This window comes from Coptis chinensis, chromosome 3, assembly GCF_015680905.1.
Source record: "Coptis chinensis isolate HL-2020 chromosome 3, ASM1568090v1, whole genome shotgun sequence".
NCBI classification, from domain to species: Eukaryota; Viridiplantae; Streptophyta; class Magnoliopsida; order Ranunculales; family Ranunculaceae; genus Coptis; species Coptis chinensis.
In genome coordinates this window covers 115,472,383-115,499,420 of record NC_141458.1, presented here as the reverse complement: position 1 = coordinate 115,499,420, position 27,038 = coordinate 115,472,383, and the positions used below count along the sequence as shown (strand labels likewise).

The following is a 27,038-nucleotide window of genomic DNA, read 5'->3' as shown; positions in this document are numbered from 1 at the left end:
TATAGTGTTATGGCCCCACATGGCGTCAAAATATCAAAGTCTTGGTACGTGTTTGTTAAAGATTAGCATGCTATTTATATAAGATACATGTAATCGCCTAGTAATTGTACCATCTTTTAAGCTCTTAGTATGGAAGCAACTTTTGAAACAACATAATTTATTTATCAGTTAAAACAAAATCATTGCTTTTGTGTACACATCCACAATTTTGTTTTTTTTCGTTATAATTTTAAGCGATAACATGGATTTATGAACAATAAACTACTGCAGTATTCATATGGAAATGGATATATATTATAATAAAAAAATTAATAGTATTTCAGTTTAATATGCATTAGACTATATGCATGCGGGGCAAATAATCCCTTCAACAGTGACCGTCTCTCTTCTATAGGCATCTACAAACTCCTCGAGTTAACATACCTAACTTCAAGATTGCCTTATATTTCTGATGTACACAAATTGTAGTACACTTTGTGCATGTAGTGCGCACAAATAAGAGTGAGACTCTGTGTGTTTGTCCAACGTATAGTTACTGAAGAATCCAAAGTCTTGGAAGGTTGCAGTGGTGGTGTTGAGTTATATGTTGCAACTCCATAATGTTTGGAAACCTGCAGTCCATATAATAGTTGGATTTAGAAAGTAACCTCCGCCCCATCCACACAGTAACACATAGATTAAACTTGTGATGGACTAACCCTTTTATTTGTACAAAGAACTCTCATAAAAGATCTCGACTCACGCTGTTAATGAAATTTCTTGTAAGGATCCTTAGTTCGCTATCTGCATAACTAAATAAAAAATTTTCTCTAAAACAAAGGTTGGATGTATGTGTAGTGTTGTTGCATTTGAGTACCTTTAGCAATGTATCAACTAACATGGAGATTTCACATGGATTAATCTCCAAGTCAAACACTAACAAAAATAAGAAATGCTTTGTTTAGTACTAACACATCTTAGAAGCTATACTAATAGGATACTTGGTGGAATAGATTGCTTAACGTAGCGCACCGCATTTGCATTTGATAGCAACACACTGTGATGCTATGTTAGTATCCAATGAGGTTAATATCTACATAGCTCAGTGTTTGGATAGCATATGCTGTTTAACCTTTAAAAATTGTAAGGAAAATAAGTCCTGATAAAAATATAACTGGCATTGCCCATAGCTCTGGGATTGGTAAATTATATTCAATAAGTAAATTGATTGATTGGGTAAAGTATCAAGCACAGTTGCAAAGGTGATTACAGTTCAGACATGAGAAAATTAGATGATACAATTAAAAGTAGTACGAATGGTGATAACTATATCGGAGTCAAGTCCTAAGCATTGATTTGACTCGTGGAAGACGTTGAAAGGAAATAAGCTTGAAACTTTGGACACATTGGTCAGGGGTAACTGGTGCCTGGTTCCTGTTCAACATCACTTGGAAACTTCAGAAGGGGCACTTGAAAAATTCAGAAGGGGCAGCACGGCGGGGGGCTCCAAGGTCACCATTGCGTCATGTGTATGATCGTGTGTCGATCAACTAAAGTCATTTAAGATTGCTTGAGAAATTGAGGTATAGGCATTATATTCAACGTGTCAAGTAACAATCAAATTAAGTATTATAACATCACTTACTCTCCAATCGGCAGTGGTGTCGGTTCGGTTTGGTTAGTGTCGCGAGAGTCAAAGAGTAACGCGGAAGTGATCTATTTGGCACCCCACGTAGGTCCGGCGTTTTTCAAGACTGGACTATTGTCATCAGAAGCTCCTAAACAATATCATTTTTGATAAAAAGGGTTCGTAAACAACATACTTGCCTCGAGCCCCAGTCCATTTCACGCTTACCAAGTTGGTATCTAATTAGAAAGATCTGCAATTTAAAACTAAAGATCAAATGACAAACACATTAATATGCTCGGAAACTTTTGATTGTGAATCAATGCATGAAGAGTTATTGTTTATCAAAAATGCAATACTTTGTAACCTAATCAAGTGTTCAGACCACTGGAAAATATCCATCTAGAGTGTTCACTTCGAATAACACTAATGAATCAAGGAGCTGATCCGTTGGCTACGCCTAAGTATTCTTTTGTTTCAGGCCAACAGCAGATAACACCCTTAGAATGGGTCTAACCAACCTGGAGAAAGAAACAATGAAAGCATTTGATGTTTCATAAAACCGCCCAAATGTCACCCTTTAAGCTAACATATATATTAGAGTTTTGTAACTCATGGGAGTACCATTAAACGGAACAATGTCCAAAGCTCGGATTGGCAAGGCATCAACACTTTCCTTGCAAAGCAGGGCGATGCAATAAGCCCTGTTTCCACGTATGTGTGATGTGTAGACCATTGCTGGCTCGACGGAGGCAAACCTGACACACCCACATCGGACTTTGGCTGAGGATGGCAGTGTAATTTTAGAAAATATTTGGTAGCACAATAGATAAGGCCAAAACCCAAACCTGGTATGTCTTCTGCCAAGAATGGCCGCAAGGCCCTCTCGAAGCAATATCAATCTGTCTGGCCTTGTCCAAGCGCTCTGCCTTCAGAAGGACTTCAAAAGGTAAAAGAAGGAATCAACCCTTTCAACCTATTTCTCAAACCAGTAAAAAGCTTTCATAATAGTGACTTTAGTGTAAAGGGATATCTTAATAGATTTTTAGGGATAGTTCCTCGAAGATACACTACCATGGCTGCCAATGTTAACACTGTAAGCATTGCACGCCAACTTACGTTAGAACGGTTGGATAGCAAAAGCTATAAACAACCAATGCCAATACCCTAGCCTAACATCTAAGAATAAAAAACTTTATAAGTGCAAGGTAAAAATGTCAATTGACCCTATTCTTTTTTTTCAAAGAAAAAACAAATAGTGACAATATGTTGTCCATTCGGCAAATTACGTTCTTTGCACAATGGTGACAAAGATTCCAGGACAGCCCTTTGTTTTTTGGGGAAACAGGCCCCAACAATTGATCTAGTCCCTCCCCGCTTCAGTTGACTATTTTTTGTTATTTTAGTCAACCACTAATATACGATCAACGCTATCGAGTTCGACATGGTATTAAGCTGAAAATACAGACACGGAAGAGTTAGAAGGTAAATTATATGTTCGCATGCTTATAGTTTTTTCTTCTGTTATGAACATCCAATCCATATATGTACTGCATAATTGCACAGAAAAGACTCCACACACAACACACCAACCACTAAACTTCAAGCCACATTGATGTATAAGAAAATTTTAGTTCTAAATCTAAAGTGCCAAGCTAAATATGGGCAATTCTAGCAACCAAATGGTGTTTTATTTCCAGGAACAATTTGTTCTTTCAAATCACTCCACCTTTCGTTCCTTTGTTGATCGGCAACAAACCTAGCACCAAATATTAATAAAGACCCCAATACCATGAACACTGACAAATATTTGTCGGGATAAAAGAAGTATAGATTCAAAAGTATTGTAAAACCTATAAAATTTGTGCTGCTTGGACCAAGGATACGTACCCTCATATGTGATTACTCTCAACTGGTTTGACATGTATAGAGTTGATCGACAGCCAACCCCAATGCCTAATATTCATAACCTTAATATGGCCTAGCGAAAAAGGACGGTCTATAAGGCGGTTACATATGCTACAAGAAGGATATCATTGTAATATTGCATACTCTTTGCAAACAGGTTAATCATCACAAGGGACAAAGAGAGCGCAAACTTAACATGAAAAGCAAGGAATCCATACTGATACCTTGAAAGGTGATAGCAAGTTAGGCAAGTAATGTTGCCAATAGACCACCATAAGATCACTCCAAGTTATCCACCATTATGGGGTCTCGCATTTGGAGGGAATAGTAACTGTAAACACGCCACAGCAGGCAAAAGACTATTTTCAAAAAATCAGTTCGAACAAATTGTCAATAGAAGGAAGAAACCTTTCCACAGTGAACAACCATCATTCAATTGATGTGTAAGGGCCCGAAAACACAATCACATCCTAAAAATAAGGATTTAAGAAAGACAGTTATCAAAAAAATAAAGTGACTAACTAAACAATGATTCTAATTTAATCAATTGACTGCTCTAGAAGGAAGAATTATACGGGAAAATGGTATCAAAATAGCCAAAGAAAGTATGCTGATTATAGAGATACCAAGTTGAATAAAGTGAATCACACACCGCTTCCTAATGGGGTAACAAATGAACTCCTCTCTAAACCTAGTTAACCCACGATAGCAAATGAACTATATAGGAATATTAAGCCCACAACTCGCCTGAAACTGTGAACCCTCCAGGGGATTTGCAAATTGATAAGCTAATCTTAAATGTGAACCCTTTATGTGAGCCAAAACGTGTTATTCGGCATGGAGACCATTCTTGATAAAAGGTTTTTTTTTTCTTAAGTCGACAATATGAAAAACCAATAAGTTATCGAACAACATCAACATATGAAACCATTGAACCCACATTTACACGTACACAGATGAACCTTGAAATTCAGGCCATGCATGCACCGACTTCATAAATCATGCATTGAGAAAAAAAAAAAAAAAACCCTCATGCAATATATGATGATACTTGAACACAAAAAAAAAGGTAAGCAAGTCAAAGTAGTATAGGTGAGAACAAAATTGATAAAACAAATAATACCTACATTGAAAAGCTTTGGTGGCCCAAAAATCACCGAACCCGAACTCGATAGTTGACCACAAAAAAAAAAAAATGTATATCTCAAGTAAATAAAGATTTGATCGAAGAGGTCCTCTTTGTGATCTTGTTATAAATCTATGCACACACAAAGAAGTTTTCACTCCTTCAAGATTAAGCATTTGAAATTGGAAGTCAAAGACAAAACTAAGAACAAAAAACAAATCGGGAAATGTTATAGATGAATATTATCCTTAGGAATTAGTCCGACCTTTGTAACTATTATTCGAGATCCTTGAATGTGCATAAGCATCCGGTTGGTTCGATTTTACTTCTTCAAGTTCAACAAGTACCTCAAGTTTTACACATAAACCCGTCACTTTGGCACCCAAACGTGCTGTGTATTGAGTGTATTATGCGATTCTGCTACGCCTTTGTGAAGTTGTTCAATATTTGAGATTATGCCAAGAGTGTTGCACTTTCGGGAATGGCGTTTGACCTGCTCTATCAATACAACATCAACCTGTGCTCCTTCCTTGATTAGAAGTTCAAACAAAACTTGAGTTCCCAGTGTTTGTTGCCTGATGCAATGGTGTGCAGCCAACCTGCAGAAATGCACTCCAAAAATACCAATGACGGAGACAAAAAGCATCCACATAGAACATTTCATAAAAATTTAAATGGACATGAGAAAAAGTATTGGATACAAAAGATAAAATAGGACACACTTTACCACCATATACAACAATGATTATTTTGGGAAAAGGATAATTACATTGTCCTTAGATAATCAAATTCAATAAGGAGATTGAAGAAGCATCAACCAATGACCCAAATGAGGAAAATATATTACAAAGTCAAGTCACTAAAGAAATCAAATCTGAATACAAAGACAAGTTACATGTCAAATTTTAACTTATTAGGTACCTTGAGCCCTCGAGGCATTAGTGAATAACGTTATCCTATGAATAATCTCGGATATTTCAGAAACCAGAGTATTTTATGAAGCGATTAGTCAAACAAATCAAAATTTATATAGGCTAATTGATGAGAGTGAGAAGTATATCTCCACGCTCACGAATTGGCATTCAATTATAAACACATACACAAATCGATGCGACTGAAATCTACAACTTAAAAATGAATATTTGGATAGTACCTCGGGCTTAACATCTTCGTGGTCGAATATACTCCTTGTCATCCCAATCTTCAGCTGTTTAATAAGAATTGGATCGAGATTAAGATTCACAAAAGAAAACGTTACTAAGAGAAATAGAAGATATAACTAACTTTTTTTCGCTTCGGGATCCTTAATTTTCTTTGGTGGGAGAATATCCCATCTGTATATACACTTCCGTTTTGTTTCTCTTCATTGTCAATATGGATGCTATATGTAGCATCCGGACGAGGATGAAAGTATAAACATGAGTCACCGGTCAGGCTCACAGGAACTTCCTTCTTGATCAAGTGGTTTGTTTCATTTTTGGTAAGAATAGCATGGACTTTTTGGTGCTATATCCACAAATATCTGGTCCAAACATTATAATCGCAATCGAGACACACAAAATGATCACCAAGTTAAAATACTACAATTGGGAAGTTAGTGTGCAAACCGAGATTAAATTCACTAAGGAGTCTTATTTAATTACCTATAGGGGTATCGCCAATCGAACTTCTTCGATCAACATCACCACTAAGCGACTTCATGTAGCCACCACCACAATCAAGTTTTTGCTCGTGTTTGACAGAGAACTGGAAAACCAATGTCTTCTCCTTGTTACTTGAACTTCGGAAATTCAGCAGATATAGCATAGAATCAGTAGTCTTCACTAGTTTGAATACCTATACCAAAAACATTAAAAGTTATTAACACACAAAACACATTCAAGTAAGAAACATTTGACTTGTCATAGCTGAGAATATGAATACCTTTATCATTAGCATCTCCATTCCATTTACCCGGCAAGTGAAGTTCCATTCGCCAAATGTGTTTTCATCCTTCTTCCATTCAGATTTAACCCAACGGCTTTCCCATCCATCCGCAAATTTGTAACATTAACATAACATACACAAAACTTACAAAAACTCAAATTATAAATCACTTAAAAAATAGTAGAATGAACCTCAAAAACGCATGTGTCGTTATTAGCATATGATTGGTGTTTCTCTGTTGCCATTCTCCGAGAATCGAGTTCAAATTATGTAAAATAGAAACGCCACTGAAATCGACAACTTAAAAATGAATATTTGGTATTATCGGATAAATGTACTATCTCCGAAGCGTAAGAAACCCAACCAGAGGAACAGAGTGTCAAGGATATCCGGATTTGTGTTTGGAAACAAAAGGCCTACCTACCCATGAAGAAATGAGGGAAGTTGGAAGAACTTCGGTATTAATGATAGTTAAGTGGGTATTAATGGTAATTGAAGTGGGTATTAATGGTAGTTAAGTGGCAAAAACCGCGTACATGTCAATATAGAGGCGTGGATTTGGTTTTTGCCCTTAATTTACATAAAACTCCTTTGTCTGTGTGTTGTAATTGAAGGGTATAAATGGAAATACAAAATTAAATGACGAAATAGTCCTTTTTAAAGACATTGAATAATATTTTTTTGTATTAAATTAGGGGTATTAGGTGGTAGAAAAAAGGCTGGTCTAATTTAAAATGCCAGGTTAATTATGGTGTATTTTACTAATAGAGATATATCAGTATATCAGTATCGCGCATATAAATGTTTTTTTCGAATGTTCAGTAACCCAATAGAACTAGCCATGCAGCCCGAACTGTGGTCGAGTCTGCTATTATTAAACCCATCAGAAGAGCCTGTTAATTTTCCAAAAAAAAATTAATTGGGTTTTTGTTCACCTATAAATTTAAGGCCGGTAAAGTTGGGTCTTTTTAATTTTCAAAAACTTTTGTTGGGTTTTTGTTATTTTGTTAATGAATTTAGATTATGTAAAATTGTAAGTGCGTACCACTTAAGAGTTCGGCATTTTTTTATGAGAAGAAAGCTTCAAACATTACTGACAATTGGGATGAAAAACAATTAAATAAAGCACTTAGAAATTGAAGTTGTACAATATTCAATATCGTTTCTAATTTTTTTTTAAACTAATATCGCTTCAATTTTATCATGGAGCATCCAGCCCATAAATGAAAACGTACAATTCTTGAATGAAGGCTTCTACTGTCGAAACTTGAAAAATAAAATAAAAAGATCATCACCTCCCCAACCTATCTTCTTTTCTAGCAAAAAGAGAAATCAATCATTCACAAATTCATCTGTATTTCATCTAAATCTTGGCTGATTGATACTACAAAGCCAAACTATGCCAAAGAGTAGCCAAACAGCAATATCCGCCTTGCATAGAAACTGACATCTTACAACCGTGCAGCTTCATCCCCTGGATATATGACAATAATGGAAATCTTTTAGGTTGATTTCATTATATTTTTAATAGCATCACCATGCCACCATAATTTTATAGGATTCTTACACATAAAAATGAAACAAGTCTAATTAAAATACACCAATTAAATGGACAGATCCTTGCCTCTTTGGGCAATTTGTAACAACATAAAGCTATCTCAAAGCCATTAATCATTCTCCTGCAAAACAGTATGATAAACTCATTCACATCTGACATGCCTATAATAGAGCTTCTCAATTCTAAGCGCAAAAGCAAGTTATGAACTATACTCCTCATTCATATTCAAATGAATTCATCTCACCAAACTTAGGAAAAGGGCACAAAAGTCAGTGCCACATAAAAAGGGCTCTTGCTTATTCTATTATCTTCCAAATTTCCCCTTCTCCATATTGTCATAACTATCCATACATCATGTAAATACCGGAGACCAAAATTGCCACAAAAAAGCCAATTGATACAATGGCATAAATAAAAAATCACAAAAGGGGAACAGTAAAAAGCAAAAAAGAAATGAAAACGATGCATGAAAGGGTTAGTTTTTATCAAAATTATGTTTTAAATCCATCCAATGTAGCAGAATAATCGATATCAAATATAAGTTGCCTAATTTTTATGATAGTTCTTTGAAATAATTTATACAACAAAATGCTTTAAGCAAATTTGGATGATTAGTATCTTTTTTTTGTAGCTTGAACAACGGATGATGCTGTAAAGCTTTCTCTTCCATTTGTTTACACCAATTATGTCAAATAGACCATATTGGTTCATTAAAAGAATAAAAAACCATCGTTTGGCCACCACCGGAATCATAAGTCCTATGAAAAACTAATAATCAATACAAATCTAACATGCTTCAATCGAAATGGTGTATAAGGAAGACATATCTATAGTTACTAATAGAGGAATGAAGACAGTGTTAAAATACATGAATCTGACCAAAAAAAGGAACTCAAATCTTATCAAAAAAATTCACAATAAGATTTTCGTTTCCTAAGCAACCACCAAGATATGAGCAAATGATGATAGCTATGAAGAATTTACTAAATAAAGTTATAAGCCTATAATTCCAAACAAACACCCAAATTAGATAGGATTCACTAAAATTGATACGAACAGGTGCAAATGTGCAATCATTCACGCTAAAAGTAGTAGCATTTATAAAGCTTGTAAACGTGATTATATTTAAGCTTCTATATAACTCGCATCACATAAAGCAAAACAATATAACATGTAAATTTTATAAGTGAAAAAGAATAGGCATGTTATAAATATATTAGGAAAAAAAAAAGAGATATTCAGAGTAAACACCTCTATATTAATCAATAAATAAGCCTTACACCTAACATTTGAACTATAACGTTTCTTTATTCATTCAATAGAATTGTAGGAAAGGCACCATCTGCGCTTCCATTTCTTTGTGGGTTTTCAGTAGTTCAAACTCAAAAACTTTGAATGTCAATTCCTTTCGCACTATGCACTGCACTCACTTAACAATTTCCCCCTACAAAGACGTCATGTAAGTTAATTCTCTCATTCAAAATGGTTAAAACCATCTTGGCATTGTTTTTATCAATAGCAGACTAAATTGTATCAACCAAGTCACACTATCTAATTATCATAATATTAACTACGCTTAGTTATGCAAGGCTTGCTCAACAAATTACACAGGTAATGCACTTAGAAAATGTAAAACTATTGAAAATATGATACACTAGAGCAAAGGTGTTTGAGTGTTACCACATAAAAGAAAGAAAATTAACAAATCAGTTCACAGGATTTAAGAGCTTATGCAATTGAAGTTTTATTACCAAATAATTCAAATCAACAAAGACACTGATTGTAATTAGATGGCAAGATACATTGCATGGTTGTCAGTTAGTGCAATCAAACAGTAGTAGCACATGAAAATATTATAAAATCAAATTTACCGATAATATGTTATCACAATCTACTACATATTTCTTGTTAAATTAGTAATTGTTGGTAGCTGATAGCAAATAATAACACACCATCATTAACGATAAGAACCTAGTTTTCTTCATTCTCTGTGTTAATCATTGAAAACAACTAACTATACTATAAACACATTTTAAAAAATAAAAATAATATAATATTGTAGAGACCAAAACTATTATAAATGAAAAACTCATATGAAACAGTGAGTCCACCGAGAAGCTTGAGGAATAAATAATAAGTGTATTGGTAAGAAAATAAGTACATATTATGAAAACTTGGACTATTTTAAAAAAACAACAATTTGTATCCGCGTTGTCGATTGTGGCCCCAATTAATTTGGGACTCAAATTTGTATTTACCGGTATCTAAAATGGTTAGTAGTCTAGTAGATAGCGACATAGTGCTAATTGTGATCATATTTTATATAAACGACTCAATCTCATCTATCAAAGATCTTGCAGACCAAAATACATTATTATATTGTAATGAGAACAATTAACCTTTTGTACTAAGTCCAACAGATTTCCAGTATTCCATCAAGAGACACTTGTATTTGTGAATTCCAAATAAGATAATTTTACTAATTAAGTTTGTATTTATTAGCTTTCATTTTTTCCAGACAGCCTAGTAACACTATAATGAGATCTATATACAATTAAAAAAATAAAATAAATATGACTATATTTGGTTCCCGATTATATATGAAATTGTTATGGAGTTAGCAACAAAAACATCACCTGCCATGTCATGCCCAATAATAATGCTTATCATAAAAGGTTTAGCTCCAAGCTATGACATGCATTCGGCAACATTCCTTGCTACTCCTCCTGCCACATGGTACAGTATACCTGAACAAGAAAGTTCCAATCAATAAGTAAAGAAAACAGGAAAAGAAGGAAAAGGGACAAAGTAACATTTAGTCTTATTAATAAGTATTACAATTTGTTATTTTTTCATCATTTTTGCTTGAAACGTTAGCCTATATATGAAAAGGAGTTTATTCAGACATGTGTCATCCAACACAAACACAGGGAGGCATACACATGTACATCTCCTCTCCAATCTCAATATCAATCCCCTCTCTCACACTATAATGTTTCCTGTCAGCCCCTACATGTCTTTCCGACCCTATCAATAGTTACACTTCTCCAAACTGCCAAAAACACACTGAGGCAGAATATATCATCTTCCCAACCTTAAACATTCTACCTCTCCATGCTAATGCATGCGTGCCTTAATTGTATTTCCCATAACCCCATCACATGTTATCATATTCTCATCTCACCAACCAAACTACATGCCCTTTTCATGCCAGTGCCTCGCAACTACAAACTCTCTTACTTATCATATAAAATTAGCCTACATTAATAATACACTTAATGAGCATGCAGTCAAATATATACATGTCCAGGAGTTGTTGTCGTTGGATGAGGTGGAGTAAATGGTTTTGCATAGATATCCAATATCATGCCTCCTATTATCACAGGTGATGTTGAGATAAATTGGTGATTTTCATGAATGCGTGTTTTGTTTTATTAAATAAAGCTAGGGTTTGTGTTTTATGACATAAGAGTTTTTTTACCAATTAGTATAAACTTGACGGTATCAAAATTATGCATGATAATTATGCGATTGACATTGAATTGGTAACGTGAGTTACGGTAAATATTACCATTTGAATAGTTGTTCCCTTGCTTACAGCCGCAAAACTAAACTCTAGTCATCTTCTCAATATTGTCAGAACCACATTGCCAGCTCGCTCTGCCAAATGAATGAAAACCTAAAAATTCATTATCTTCACAAAATAAATAAATGTCTCAATCATGTATCAGAAATTTAGAATGACACTAATAACCAAATTGGTAAATATTGTTCCAAGGTTGACTTTCCAATACAACTCTACTACTCGTTGTGTTTATTCATGTACATGTGATCACCAAATTAAAATCCTCCACTCTTGTAAAGAAACTTGTAAATACTGGTAATAACATAATTAAAAGCCTCATATCATGAATATGGCATCTCCAAGAACTTTTTGAAATGGATGATGTCGATGAGACTAAAGTTTAGCTAAAATATTTCATTTAATTAAAAACAAATCACGATATATGATCAGACAAAGGTTTGTACTCAACATTGTTTTTTGTAAATATTAGTATAATGTTCAAGCTACCATTTTGATTACAGGGTTTTTGTAAGTGTAAATGATAAATTCCATAATACTTGCATAAAATTCTTAAACAAAACTAATGAACTACCTAATCGTAGGCATATGGTGAAATAAAAATGTGTACATATCCAATTACATTGCAACACTTTTCTTTTTGGAATATGAATTATCAATACATCAAAGGAACACAATTCTGCAAGTTCAAGCAAATGGGTTATAAAAAAATCGCTTATTGTGCGCCAAGTATTTACAAAGTACTTTCCAACACGGAGTCACACACCATATGTTTTGAAACAAAAGATCCCAAAACAACTATACATGATAATCATATCTTTAATAACTCCATGACAAAGCAAGCGTTTCTAATTAGACTCAAGCATTCAACTATCGAATTATATGTGGGGAAACACTAAACCACTTGAAATGAGATCTCTTGGCAATGAACAAATTAAAACTTGAATGAAAAATAATTGAAGGGTATAAAAATTAAGTAAATATAACAACAATGAGTAAATTTAACGTTACCTTCTTCAATTTGAGAACCCTTCAGTTCCCGGAAAATAATGAAACTGGTGTAGGGGAAAAGAAGTGGGATTTCATATGTAGTTCGCCAAATGTAGATGAAAGTATGTCTTAGCTAGTGATGTTATTGATATCCTTAAAATCGTAAAGTCGCAGATAACTTTTATTTGAAGTGTATTGATAAGTATACAAACTCAATTACAAAGATACGGAAAAGCATCATATGACTCATGGAAAGCAGTATTAGCTACAGTAACACATACACAGAGTAATAAATAAGAAAAAAGTGTCCCCTACTTACTCCATTGGAAACTTATGTTGTATTAGATTGGTTGTTCTATAGTTAAGGAAATGCACAAAATTTCAAAGAGTTTTTTTCCCATTGAGAAGGTAACGATGAATATATTAAAATAAAAAAAAAGGAGAATTTTAAAGTAGGATGAGCTATCCTAACAGAAAGCAAAGTGATGTTATGGAACTAAACATTCACATACCAAAACATGAGTTGATTGAGGATTGACAAAATTATGTTTGCAAAACACACACACGGAGAGGGAGAATTTATCCGGGCAGTATTCTAAATCCAGGTGAGATTTATAATTATATTTTATCTATAGATTAAGAGCAGAAAAGGGAAATCTAGAAAAGAAAAGAGTAAATGAATATACTGCCTTAATTAGTTTTGGTCTTAAAAAAATACTAAGGTTTACATAATTTTCCTGTGTCAAGGGTTTGCATTTTCCACCTTCCCTTCTGTCACGCCCCGAGACCCCAGCACACATCCCGAGGACGATGAGTGAATCTCGAGGCCAACACCATCCCAATTCTACCGAAATTTCGGCAGAGTTTCCTTTGTTTAATCGACATTCGTAAACCCTAAAACCTGTCATAAAAACCTGTCATAACCTGGAAATCCTAAACTACAACCTTCCAACAACCATATATATACAAACCAACCTTCTAAACAACATTATATACATCCACCAACTGTTTAAGTGTAACTGCTACTCAAATACATCAAGTATTACATCAAAATGAGCGAAGCTCTCTCTATATATACAACCAAAATGACTAGACTATCTCTATACAACCCAAAATATGAACTTGACTCTGTCCTCGTCAAGCATAAGGGAATCCTCCCAAATCCCCATAACCTTCATCGCTAGGGTTAGGAAAAGCCTCCTCCGCAACTGGCTCGTCTGAAATGTTAACTAGGATGAGCAACAACTATGCCCAGTAGAAACGCACATAACCAATAAATAGTCTACTTATAGAAAACATTTAAAACATGCAGGGTTTCCATAAAAGTATTCAAATATCGTGACTATATATATATACATCACTAACTAGCAGAAATCATCTCGACATGCTTCATTGATATACAAAATATAGTTTTTTCACAATCATCATACAACTATTGTGGCCGCTGCATCCTATTAGAATGGTGAGGGGTACGACCGGGTATCCGCGAGGCAAATCTCGGTTCGATTACAAGATCGGTGTGAAACCATGCACCGTTGTTTTCCTAATTTTACCGGCAGGGAACTGAAATGTCGTTGTTGTGTTCGTACACACAAAATCCCCAAAGCTTTTAGGGCTAAGGTGGACCCTGTGACCACGGCCCCCATACGGGCTGTCACCTAACTTACGGTGGTCAACCGTTCGACGACGACTTGACCGCTTTCAGGGATCGACACACATCCGGGGAGTGGACTAAACTCTCACTCCTCGCCTAAACCTCATCAAGGTAGCATGTAACCTCACACAAGCTAATCACCATACAAATAACATCGCATAAAACATGGTTATCTAGAAAAGTAGAAAGGAATTCCCGGACTACATCCTGTGATGCATCCCTTTAAAGGTGGCCCACCACCTCGAAGGTGTACACCACAGTTGGAATCCTAGAGCTGAATAACTGTCTCGAATTGCGACAATGGTTCCTTCTTTATAGGAATTCACAATTCTTTTCTAAATCCCCTCGTGATAAGCATAGTAATATCTATATATATACTTTCGTATTACCGATTGTTTTCAAATACTCTAGTTACATATTTAGTTTTTCTTTTAAAATCTGTTGATTACAGAGGTGTGAGTTTAAGATTTCCCACCATCAAGTAAAAGCAACCTATGACTCCCAAACGGGCCAGTCATAGTAAATAACAACCGATGATTCCCAAACGGCGAATCATCGTAAATAACAACAACCATCCCGGGAATAATCCCGAACCTCATACCTAGTTACAAACAACCGGGTAATCCTTACTCGCATTACAAAATCCATCTCTCTGCCTCCTTACTAAGACAAGAGACGAGAACCCTTCCCAAAACCAGTTTTGCTCTTTTAACAAGAAAATAAATCCCCGCTACCCCGATTTCACAAAAAAACCATTTCACACGAAAGCTATCCCTATATATAGTTTATATCGAGGAATACAATGCAAAACATGGATATCACATATACATGCATGGTTGATACACAAACTATTTTTCTCAATTTAAAACAATCAAATCATGCATGGCAATAAGCATGCTATATATTGGTATGTAAGTTCCTACCTTAGCAAGCTCCGTTCTCCTCCAGCCCACTTAACCGAATCAAGCCCACTTAACCAAATCCACTCGAGATCACTCCTATAACATCAGATGTATACGTCGGTCGTTAGAGTTTATCAAACTAACGAGGAAATTCTTATCTACGAAAGTCGAGAAGAATCTCGACGTTAAGAATTTGGTTTCGGGTAAATTTTCATCTAACTACCGGATTAATGCGAGCTCTGAGGCCATTTCGACCTTTCATTTACTCGGCCGGTCTCTACGGAATATTTCGAGCCACTGCAGGCCCACACGTCAACGCCAATCATATCGCGTCCCATAACGATTAAGATTTTTTTTTTCTCGACTCCGACAACAACAACAAATTCCACTCTTCCATTCACATTAACTCCAATAATCAACAAAATCTTAAATGAGTGTGAACTAACCTAAATTCTCTACAATAGATTGAAGATACCGAAATCCTTACCAAGTCAGTAAAAAAAAAATAGCTCCTAGCTTTCTGCTCCACCAAAATCGCTCCACTCTATCTCCACCAACAGCTACTGTCGACATTACAAACACCCCCATTCAATTAATTCCATCCATACACCCCTAATCCATCGAAATTTAGTTTAAATATCTATTTAGGAAGAAATTAAACTCACCTTTTACCTTGATACGACGCGATTTCCAGAAATTTCGAATCCCCACTCTCGCGTTCAGTGTTGTCAAGGTTTGGGTGTGAGGAATTGAGGTTTTAATCACCGAATTTGGGAGAATTTGAGTTTCTCTCTCCTAGAGTTTAAGAGATTGGGCGAAATTGGAGAAAATTGGTGCGATTTTTTTTTTTTTGGGGAAGTTTTGGTTTCGTGCGTTTTTGGTTTGGTGCAATACGGGGGGGTTTTTTTTTTTCTTGTTTAGCTAATTTGGCCCAAGCCCAATATGACCAAATTAAGCTTAAGGCATAATTAGACTTCTAACCACTAACTAATTTGACTTAGCGTCGTGATTATTTTTTTCGGCCCATCCAGCTCAATTTAATCTCCTACATTCTATCCCACCGCAGGCTATCACGATAACCCACTCATGCGTGTAAGCTGTTAACTCGTGCCAGCTTCGAACGCAGAAAAGCCGCTAACCGACATTTTTGTCAAATTTTCACATATGAGTTGCTAACTTAAAGTGGCTTACGAGTCGGAGTTAAGTTTCATTAAGTTACATACGTTTGAAATATAACCCGACCGACCAATTACATAAATGTCCCTAGGTTAAATATGAAATTTACAAAAATACCCTTAACAAGAATTTGAGTCTTTAGACCTTCTCTTCTTTGCAAGATTCCAACACAGATCTGCTGCTAACAAAATCATGCATTTTGAACTATCACTCTATATCTACCAAGTAAATAACGGAAAGTAAATACAGTTAAAACACATTTTGTAGCTGAGAGTAGGTATACACTTACTTCCCTATGGTCCTCTTGAGCACTCTAACTGCATTGGAATAGAAACGGCAATAAATCTAGCCACTCGCCAGCCGGAACTGCATACTTGGCAATGATACTGACAACATTCACACTTGCTCTCCTCACAAGAGGACTACAAACAAACATTACTCCAACTTATTATCAAAAATCTGAAAACTTAAACTTTAAGCAATGCCAGACAATTATGAGAGGTTACCTGTGCTCAATAGTGATGCTTTCAATAAGTGAGGATTTAACCAATTGGCGAATTTGAGAAGAAAGTTTAGCCCAATGACCAGTAATCTTTTTCCTTAAAAGAACAGCGGACAGCTGTCTAACATTTGGGTTTTAGCAGTTCAGAGATGGTGAATTAAAGCAGGGATTACTTGTGGATCTTTTGCTAATCTTTTAATTTGTTCTTCTGCTTGTCTTCTTGCATCGTCATCTGGCATATCTCTCTCTCTCTGTCAAAACCCTAATTTCGAGTGTGTCAGGGTTTTGTGTTTTGGTTGTTAATTACTTAATTACCCACTGGCGAACAAATCAAATTAGGCGTGTATTTGGTGTTTTTTAATCCCTAGCATGTAAAAAGACCATAACGTTTTTTTATAAATTGCTAAACACAACAATAATAAGGTTAAGTAAGTAATCAACCAATTAATTATTTTTTAAATAGGAACTTTTTTATAAAATCTGCTGACGTGGCTCTCTATGAGCATCCTAGGAGAATAGATATTAATGTAGGTAGGATTACTTATATAGATCACTAGCATATACATGTTTTTTGAATACCACAAGAATTACCTTCTTGTATGATTCATTTTATTTTTCGATAGGAGAGGGGACCATTTTCCAAGATCTAAAATTGATTTTTTCAAATGTTCGGTAACCCAATAGAAAATATATTAGAGACTCATATATGTCAGCACTCTCCCTCATCGGAACACGCTGGAAATACACAGGTAGAAGAACTGGACATCTTCATCTGGTAGGAGTTGAACTTGAGACCAGGGGGGACCAGCAGGAGGGCTAACATAGGCTTTACCCCAAAAAAATCCTTAAAAAATAAATAAATAAATAAATAAATAAATAAATAAATAAATATATAATATATATATATATATATATATATATATATATATATATATATATATATATATATAAATATATAAAGAGAAAAAAAGGTTTTGACTTAAGGAAACGAAAACAAGAGCAAACAAAAACAGGCTCAAAACCCCTCCTTTTTATATATATATATATATATATATATATAAAATAAATACTAAAAACATACTCAAAACCTCGGCTCCCTTTCTTGTTTCTTCTCTCTCATTGAGGCATTGAGCTCGCGCGCACTATTCCACCAACCTTTTGATTTTTCATCTCTCTCATTGAGGCATTGAGGTCAGTTAAATTATAAGTTTTATTATTAGTAGGGGTTAAATTTATATTCTTATGAGTTTGTTGAATAGAAAAAAAAAATGCTTTGTGGAATTGTGGGGCTGTGGATTAGTGGATAACTTTACAACATCATAACACTACTTTCTACTACACGTCTACACCATTACACCAAACATCTAATTGATTTCGTGTTTGTTTATTACATTAGAACTCGAACTCGAAGAATAAATTGAAAAAACAAATGATTTTATGTAAGTCAATCATTTTTCTTTGAAGTGTATGTATGGAACCAATTTATTAATACTGATCTACTATCTTAGGTTACTGTTTCGACCCCCACCTATGTGGCGAACGTCCATTGGTAGGAATCTCCACTTTATTCGTTTAATCGACAGGGCTAAAGCCCAATTCGCAATACCATGAATCGATGTACAAGCCTATTAACTCATGTGTCTAAGGCTGAACTTTAGCCACATGGCTTGCCACTAATGTACATTAATTTATGTCCAGATTCATTTATTATCAAAGATATAATTATCAGTTGACAGTTATATTCTATGACAATTACTTAAACTACAAGATTACTTGAGCTACAAGGACTCTCTACTATACCTATATAAATACCACATTATTTTTCATAAGGAACTACGTGGAAACTTGATCCCTAGAGAATAGATCTTGGGTACGTAGGCAGCCATTATTTGGTTCAGTTTCATCTCTCCCAACATCAAATTCCTCTGTTTCTTAGTGTGTTCTTTACCATTGCTCTCGTTGTGTTGAAGCAGTTTATTGCCGAAACATAATTGGCGCCGTCTGTGGGGAATTTAGAATTCATTATCACGTGAAACAATCAAGATGGTAAGCACAAGAAGCAGACCAAATAGTCAACATATTCCTCCTGCTAATAATACTCGCAACCCTCGAAATTCAAATCGGCCAATGCAAGAACCGTTGAACAATCAAGTTGATCCTAGTGGTAGGATCAATTCTCAACATCCGGATCAGAAGCGGTAAACCGCCACCACCGCCTCCGCCATCGCAAAAGGCAGTACAACCGCCGGCACCAACCCTAACAGTCTTGCAACAAGAAAACCGACAAGTCAGTAATCCTCCATGCGGTCCGCCGTCCATCTGTCCATGTCGATCCTTCAATTGACATGGATATGGACGTGGACATTACTCTCACGCCAACTAACGGAAAAGGTGATAGTAACAGCTAATTCACCCCTAATACGGTTGAGCGTGAGTTACGACGAGTCAAAAATTAAAATAGGAACTTGAGAAGGAAGCTGGCAAAGAGGCAAAGGCCAGTGGATGATGTTGCAAATTCAACAACATTAAAGGAATTACGACCCGGAAGAAGCGCGCCATTCCGGTGTATGGGACCGTCTTGGACGATCCACTTCGTCCTCGACCTCGTGCTATTTTCTCAAGCACAATCAACTAGTGCACGCTCTAAGAGTAATTACCCTATTACCCGTACTTATGGGGAGAATCGGATTGGCAGGGATAACTACTACCCTAGACATGTCCGATCTCAAATGGAAGATTTACCTCTGAGAAGCAATTTCAGGGAAGACCGCCATCCGAGATATGTCCGACATGACTGGGAAGGCGGGCATCCCAGACAAAAGCAACAAAACATGGAGAAGTGGTATAATTATACCGACCACCCGGCCAAGGGTGACTACCGGCCTAGACAAACGGGTTCTGAGGGATAGACAAAGACAATCACCGGTCGGAGTGATCGTATGCATCGCCAAAGATCTCTAACTCCAATAAGAGATAATGGAAGGTATCCTTCTCCACATGGGCACGATCGGGGGCGTCCAGTTGTTCGAGCCAATACTTTAACTCTAACAGAACAACAGTTGAAAGAGTTGATTGCAAAAGAACTTAACGATAGAGAGTCAAGAGATGTAAGAATGAAAAACTTGACAGTCAATAATGGCGTACTTGATAAGTTTTCGCTCGACATTCAGGAAGCTTACCACCATCCTAATTTCAAAAAACACGATTTTGAACTTTATAATGAGTCGGAAGGAGATCCTGGCTTGCATGTTCTATCGTTCAAAAATAAGTTGGTGTTATGGGGTGGAGATGATCCACTCATGTGTAAGCTCTTTCCATCAACTCTAAAGGGAGAAGCATTACGCTGGTTTAGTGAGTTGCCTTCAAGATCAATTCACCAATACAATGAACTAGAAAATCAGTTTGTTAATCGTTTCCGCCACAATTGCAAGACGTCAAAGGATGTCGACTCACTTTTGAACATCAAGCAACAACGTGATGAAAAGTTACGTACTTTTGTTACTAGGTGCCGGAAAGCAGCAGCACCGCCGCTGCCGCTACCACAAACGGCGGTACAAACCCCTCCGAAAGAAGGCGTCGCCGAAGAAAGTATAAGGAAAAACTTCATCCCAGATTGGACCGACCTGACAGGGAAGGCCGACCTCGCAGATTTGCGGAAAATCGCCATCCTAGATAGGTCTGTCCAGACAGGGAAATAAGGTGTCACGAAAAAAAGTATAAGGAAAACCTTCATCCTAGACTGGACCGACCTGACAGGGAAGGCTGACCTCGCAGATTTGAGAAAAACTGCCATCCCGCATAAGTCCCGACCGGGCGGGGATGGAAGGTGTCACGAAGTAACTAGAGGGGAAGACCACAATCCCGCACAAACTACCGACCTAGATAGGTTGGTTACACACAAAGAAAAAGACAATCTCGGTCCGGACCGAAAGTGTGTACCGCCTAAAATCTCTAACTCTTGTAAGAGGTAATGGCGGTGTCATCTTCCACATAGGCTCGACCGGGCGTTTAATCCGTTTAAATCTTCTGGGTGAAATGGATTTCACTCTTCAATACAATTTTTTCCGATCTGCTGGAAAAAATAATGGAGGCTTATATCGATGATATAGTCGTTAAATCGAAGGATACGGGTGATCATCTTTCCGATATTCAACTTGTTTTTGATAGGCTTAAAAAATATAACATGAGACTCAATCTTGCCAAATGTTCTTTTGGCCTCTCTTCTGGAAAATTTCTGGGATACCTCATGACTCGTAGAGGTATTGAGGCTAATCCTGATCAGATACGCGCCGTTATTGATATGCCATCACCAAAAAATAAGAAGACTTTAAAGAGGGCGACAATTTGCAATATTGATTGTGATATGACATTGCAACAACTGAAGAAATACTTGGTCAGTCCTCCTATATTGACAAGTCCTTCAACGGGTCAACCTAGTGGCATATACCTGGTAGCTACAACTCAAGCTGTTAGTGCTGTTCTTTTCATTGATGATGTCGTACTACTGAAAAAGGACATGCTCTGGCTTCTTTGATAGCTGATTTTCCGATTGATGATTCTCCTATTGATGATTTCTTGCGCTAGGAAGAATCTATGGCAGACATTCTGCCGCCACTAACTGGGGGCGACGAAGACCAACATGAAAACGCAATTCCTAATCCCATTGACCTAGGATTGTTTACTCAGATGGCTCCCATAGTAAATCTGGGTCTGGAATTGGATGCATTTTCGTTAAACCCGGTGGAGAAAAGAATGGAAAATCTGTGCGACTGGGCTTTGGCGCTTCAAATAACGAAGCCGAGTATGAGGCTGTCATTTGTGCCTTGAGAACAGCTTTGACACTGGGGGCATAAAAGTTCCAGTTATACACGGATTCTCGCCTTGTTGCCAATCAGTTTGGTGGATCTTTTGAAGCAAGAGATGAGTGTATGGCGGCTTATCTTAGTTTGATGCATAGTCTTGCTCGACAATTTGATAACATCTCTATCGCTCAAAGACCCCGAAATGACTTACGTCATGCCGATTCATTGTCTTATCTCTCCGCCGCCGTTAGAAGCGAAAGGTCAAGACACATCACTTTTGCAGTCATCTTTTCGTCAATCTAAGTTTGAATGTTTTTACGCTCGCTTAGTTCATTATTCTCATTACGAAAAAATCTGACGAAGTTACCACATTTAGCTTCGTCAGTCTAAGTTTGAACGTTTTTACGCTCGCTTAGTTCATTATTCTCATTCTGAAAAAATCGTGAAGTTACCACATTTAGCCGTCGGTCTAAGTTTGAACGTTTTTACCGCTTAGTTCATTATTCTCATTCTGAAAAAATCGTGAAGTTACCACATTTAGCCGTCGGTTATAAGTTTGAACGTTTTATGCTCGCTTAGTTCATTATTCTCATTCTGAAAAAATCGTGAAGTTAGCACATTTAGCTTCGTCAGTCTAAGTTTGAACGTTTTTACGCTCGCTTAGTTCGTTACTATCGCTACGACAAAATCTAACGAAATTACTACGTTTAACTTCGCCAGTCTAAGTTTGAACGCTTTTACGCTCGCTTAGTTCGTTACTATCGCTACGACAAAATCTGATGAAGTTACCGCATTTAACCCGTCGGTCTAAGTTTGAACGCTTATGCGGCTTCGCTTAGTCTATTACTATCGTTCCGACAAAATCTGACGAGGTTACCACGTTTAGCTTCGTCAGCCTAAGTTTGAACGCTTTTATGCTCGCTTAGCCTAATTTTGCAAAATTAAGTACGCATTAGGGGCGTTTTTCTCTACATGGGGGCGTCTCGTTCTATTTCATTTCAATTACATAAATCTATAATATTGTCAGTTTTTCGCAGGTATGTTATCTGACACAACAACAATATTCAATAGCAAACCCATCTTTATTTTTATTTTTCATCAAAAAAAGTTTTAGCTCTATGGTATTACATTCACACAATTACCTAATCAATTGTCTCTGTCAATTGTCTTACGGTTGTTCGAATAAATCTTCATTTTCTTCTTCGAAATCTGCATTCGCTTCGCTTAACGCTTTCGGTTAACTATTTTCCGCAGTCATTCTTTTTTAAAGCATTATGTCGCAACACCAAGCGCCAAAGAAAATAGAAACTCTATTATCGTTTTTTAAACGTAAAGCTGCTACATCGAAAAGTGATGAAACTTTTATGCCTAATCTTGATACTTCAAGAGTTGATGGCAATGAGCAACGTCCTTCGAAAGTCCAAAGGGTTGTGATAGAAGAAAGTGAACCTTCTCTTCAAGTCCAACCGGTCGTGATCAACAAAGTTGAGCATTCCCCTCAAGTCCAAAGTGTTGTTCTTCAAGAAGTTGATGCGACTTTTTCATTTTAACAAGATCTGGGTTTACGTGTTCCAATTTACGAATACCCAGTTGATCAACAAAAAGTTGTTAGAATATATTATCTCTCCAAGGGGCCTACGCAACCTGGTCTAAAGGAAAAACAATATCCAAGCACTAAGTTTGGAAAGCAAAGTCGTCTGTTCAAGTATAATTGGTTCTCACAATTTCCTTGGTTAGAGTACTCAATAAAGAAGGATAAAGCTTATTGTTTTTCTTGTTTCATTTTTTGAAACAAATCCGCCGAAACGTCCAGAATTTTCTACTGAAGATTTTACAAACTGGAAGAATGTTAATGATGGAAAGAAATGTGCTTTCTTGCAACATGAAGGAGGTCCATGTTCACCACATAAGTCGGCCACCTTGTCGATCTTGTGAGAATTTTATGAATTCTTTTCAACACATTGATAATATGTTTAAAACACAATGTCAAGAAGAGCTTACTAATAATCGTTTGCTAGTCAAAGCTATTGTTCAATGTATTCAATTGCTTGCGCTACGAGGGGTTTCTTTTAGAGGTCATGACGAGTCAACTGAATCAAAGAATAGTAGGAATTTCAAGGAAGTGTTGAAGTTTGCAGCGATGCTGAATGAAAAAGTTGCGGAATTAATAGTGTGGCTCGGAGAAATGCCAAATATACCTCTACTAAAATTCAAAATGAACCTTTGAATATATATGCTGAAAAAGTTAGAAAGAGAATTCGTAAAGAAGTTGGTGATGCAAAATTTTGTATCCTTGTCGATGAAGCACAAGATAGTTCAAACAAAAAACAAATGGCGATTGTCATAAGATTCGTTGATAGTGGTGGTTTTGTTAGAGAGTGGTTTTTGGGCATTGTCGGCGTGAAAAACACTTGTGCATTGACTTTGAAAGAAACTATATACAATGTCCTTGCTCGTCACAATTTGTTTGTTACAAATCTGAGAGGTCAGGGGTATGATGGTGCTAGCAATATGCGTGGTCAATGGGTGGTCAATGGAATGGATTGCAAGTATTATTTCTTAAGAAGTGTCCATATGCATACTATGTGCATTGTTTTGCACATCGTCTACAACTTGCTTTAGTTGTGGCTTCTAAAGATGTGTCGGATGTTTGGTTATTTTTCTCAAAGTTGGCTTCTATAGTTAATCTTCATGTTTCGCCAAAGCGTAAAGCTGAGTTACAGGAGGCTCAACAAATTAAGATTGATAAGTTGGTAGCTAGTGGTGAAATCATCAGTGGAAGAGGAGTTAATCAAGTGTCCACCTTGTAACGAGCTAGAGATACTCGACGGGGTTCTCATTTTGAATCGGTTATTAGCTTGATAGAGTTGTTTGGTGCAACTTATATAGTTCTTGAAAGTGTCATAGAGAATGGATCAAGTAACTATATGCGTAGGGAAGCTAAAGGTGCTTTAATTGCAATTAGAAACTTTGAATTTGTCTTTCTCTTTCATTTATTGCACAAGATAATGGGAATAACTAATTTATTGTGTCAAACTTTGCAAGAAAAGTCTCAAGACATCTTAAATGCTATTAGTTTAGTCTCGAGTACAAACACTTCTTTAAGAACTAAGAGAATCAAGTTGGGACACTTTCCTTAGAGATGTGATTTCATTTTGCGAAAGATATGACATTGCTATGTTGATATGGGTGTTCGTTACATGGCGGGTACAGGTCGTTCTTGTCAGCAGAGAGATTACATTACAGTTGAGCGTCATTACCCCTTCGATATTTTTAATGCTATAATAGATTACCAGTTACTGGAGTTAAAGAATAGATTCCCCGATGGAGTAATGTAGCTTCTTTCTCTTAGCTCAGCTTTGGATCCAAGTGGTGTTTTTAAGTCCTTCGATATTGATGATATTTGCAAGCTCACCGATTATTTTTATTGTGAATTGAAGACTTTACCAAGCAGGAGATATATATTTTTGAGGAGCCAACTGCAACATTACAAGATTGATGTGGTTAATCATGCTCTTTTTCAAAAAATGTCTACAATCTTCGAGTTATATCAAGGATTAGTTGAAACAAAAAAGTTAAAACCTTATTTTTTTTATTGATAGATTGATTCGTTTTATCTTGACACTTCTTGTTTCCACGACAACTACAGAACGAGCATTTTCAACTATGAAAATCGTCAAAATACGGCTTCGTAACAAGATGGGGGATGTGTTTCTTGCCGATTGTATGACTGCCTATATTAAACGAGAGTTTGCTGAAGAAGTCGATTTGGATGGGGTAGTAGATGAATTTATTAAGAAGTCACGCAAGGAAAAATTTCGCTAGTGCGATACTTTATACTTTGTTTAAATATCTTTGTTAAAGTTGTCTAGGTTTATTTGTAGTGACGACACTCACTCTTTTGTCCATTTTGAGTATTATTATGAAAATAACGACTCTTTTGTTTACAATGTTAGTTAATTATGATTTCAAATAGATATTTGCGTAGTTTCGTTTGACACAAGGAGTGGATGGAATGGTTTGATTTGATTGGTTCTCTTAAGAAAAAAAAAATCATAGAAGTGAACTTCAAACTAGCCCCCCTCCCCGATATTACATTCTCGTTTCGTTCCTGCCGAGACCTCTCAAAAACCAGTGACTCTAAATCTCTAATCGATACCATGTTGAATTGTTAATTTTTCTATAAGCTCGAACTTCTATGAAGGATCAATTCTATTAATATATTAGATATTCATATATGTCAACATGAAATAGAAGTCTAAAATTACTGTGTTGACTCTTGGCTTACAGAATGGCGCGTGTTTTTACTGTTTCAACAAGCAGCAGTACGTAATTTGTTAATCGCCATTAATTGTGCTCCATTCTCAAAAGATCTTGAGATTCAACGTTTGATGACCCACCATAGAGAGTGTTCTTCATGTTACTGCAATGCACAGTGCAAACCATCACCAATTACTTCATGCTACTTCTTCACCTGCAAATTAAAATGCAATATGCAATACTATAATGCAAATAAGTGAATAACTATGTTTCCAACAGTAAAGTCACACTTAACCCTAGTTTTTGACGAATGATGATCAAATACTAGGTGCCAATTATCGGTCAAATCACCACACAATTGGAACTTCTAAGTCAACATTGTACTGCATGCGTAGCTTTCCAATTCTGATTAACATTACAATCTCTACTGTAACGTCTGTGAGTGTGTAACCAGTTTATGCTAATTATGTTTCTTTTTAGGTGTAGTGATGAACATCCAAGATTCAGATTTCAGAAAGAGGCATGGCATGCAATTACATCAAGAGCCTGCAAGAGAAGTAGATGGCTTGAGACTTGGGTGTGTGAGGCTATCAGAGATATTAGCTTCCATGGACATTCATCAAGGGTGCTGACCCAGGATATATAAGAAGTTTACTACTGCAGCTTTAATTTTGATTATTGCCACTCTCTTGCTTCTCCCTAGAGTTGGTCAAGTGTCACAAGCTAGGCCAACCAATTCAATAATGAGATCGTGGTTCAATTTAGTGTCTTTTGCTTAATACAATTTTCCGTGCTTTTTAATTTTAGAGATTACAAAGTTCGACATTATTCTCAAACTAGTGCTAAGGTAATGTAAATATGTAATCAACAGATTTAGCATGCTACCATCATCTCAACGAAAAAAAAGACAAAATTTGTTTTGAAAGATCAAAATTAAGTTAGCTACCAAGTCTTATTTAATTTTGAGTTTACTGAAATCAATCAAGTAGAGACAAATGCAAAATAAACCTCAAACAATTTTAGGATACGGTCCATTTGTTATGAT

At 36.2% G+C, this 27,038-nt stretch overlaps 2 long non-coding RNA genes and 1 pseudogene across 3 annotated transcripts; all 3 read right to left on the bottom strand.

Moving 5' to 3' along the window:
* Positions 1–1,671: 1,671 nt before the first annotated feature.
* Positions 1,672–4,496, bottom strand: LOC147513300 (uncharacterized). The gene is made up of 5 exons (XR_015217367.1): positions 3,923–4,496; positions 2,455–3,845; positions 2,231–2,364; positions 1,974–2,127; positions 1,672–1,859 (listed from the first exon to the last, which is right to left on the bottom strand). It is a non-coding gene; the product is annotated as an uncharacterized LOC147513300 (long non-coding RNA).
* Positions 4,497–5,182: 686 nt separating this feature from the next.
* On the bottom strand, positions 5,183–6,680 carry LOC147513299 (calreticulin-1-like; annotated as a pseudogene).
* Positions 6,681–7,700: 1,020 nt separating this feature from the next.
* LOC147513298 (uncharacterized) lies at positions 7,701–16,112 on the bottom strand. Of its 2 annotated transcripts, XR_015217366.1 has the most exons (7): positions 15,919–16,112; positions 15,741–15,816; positions 15,275–15,349; positions 11,696–11,784; positions 10,761–10,871; positions 8,191–8,245; positions 7,701–8,040 (listed from the first exon to the last, which is right to left on the bottom strand). It is a non-coding gene; the product is annotated as an uncharacterized LOC147513298 (long non-coding RNA). The 2 variants fall into 2 exon arrangements; XR_015217365.1 differs by lacking the exon at positions 8,191–8,245.
* Positions 16,113–27,038: the final 10,926 nt, after the last annotated feature.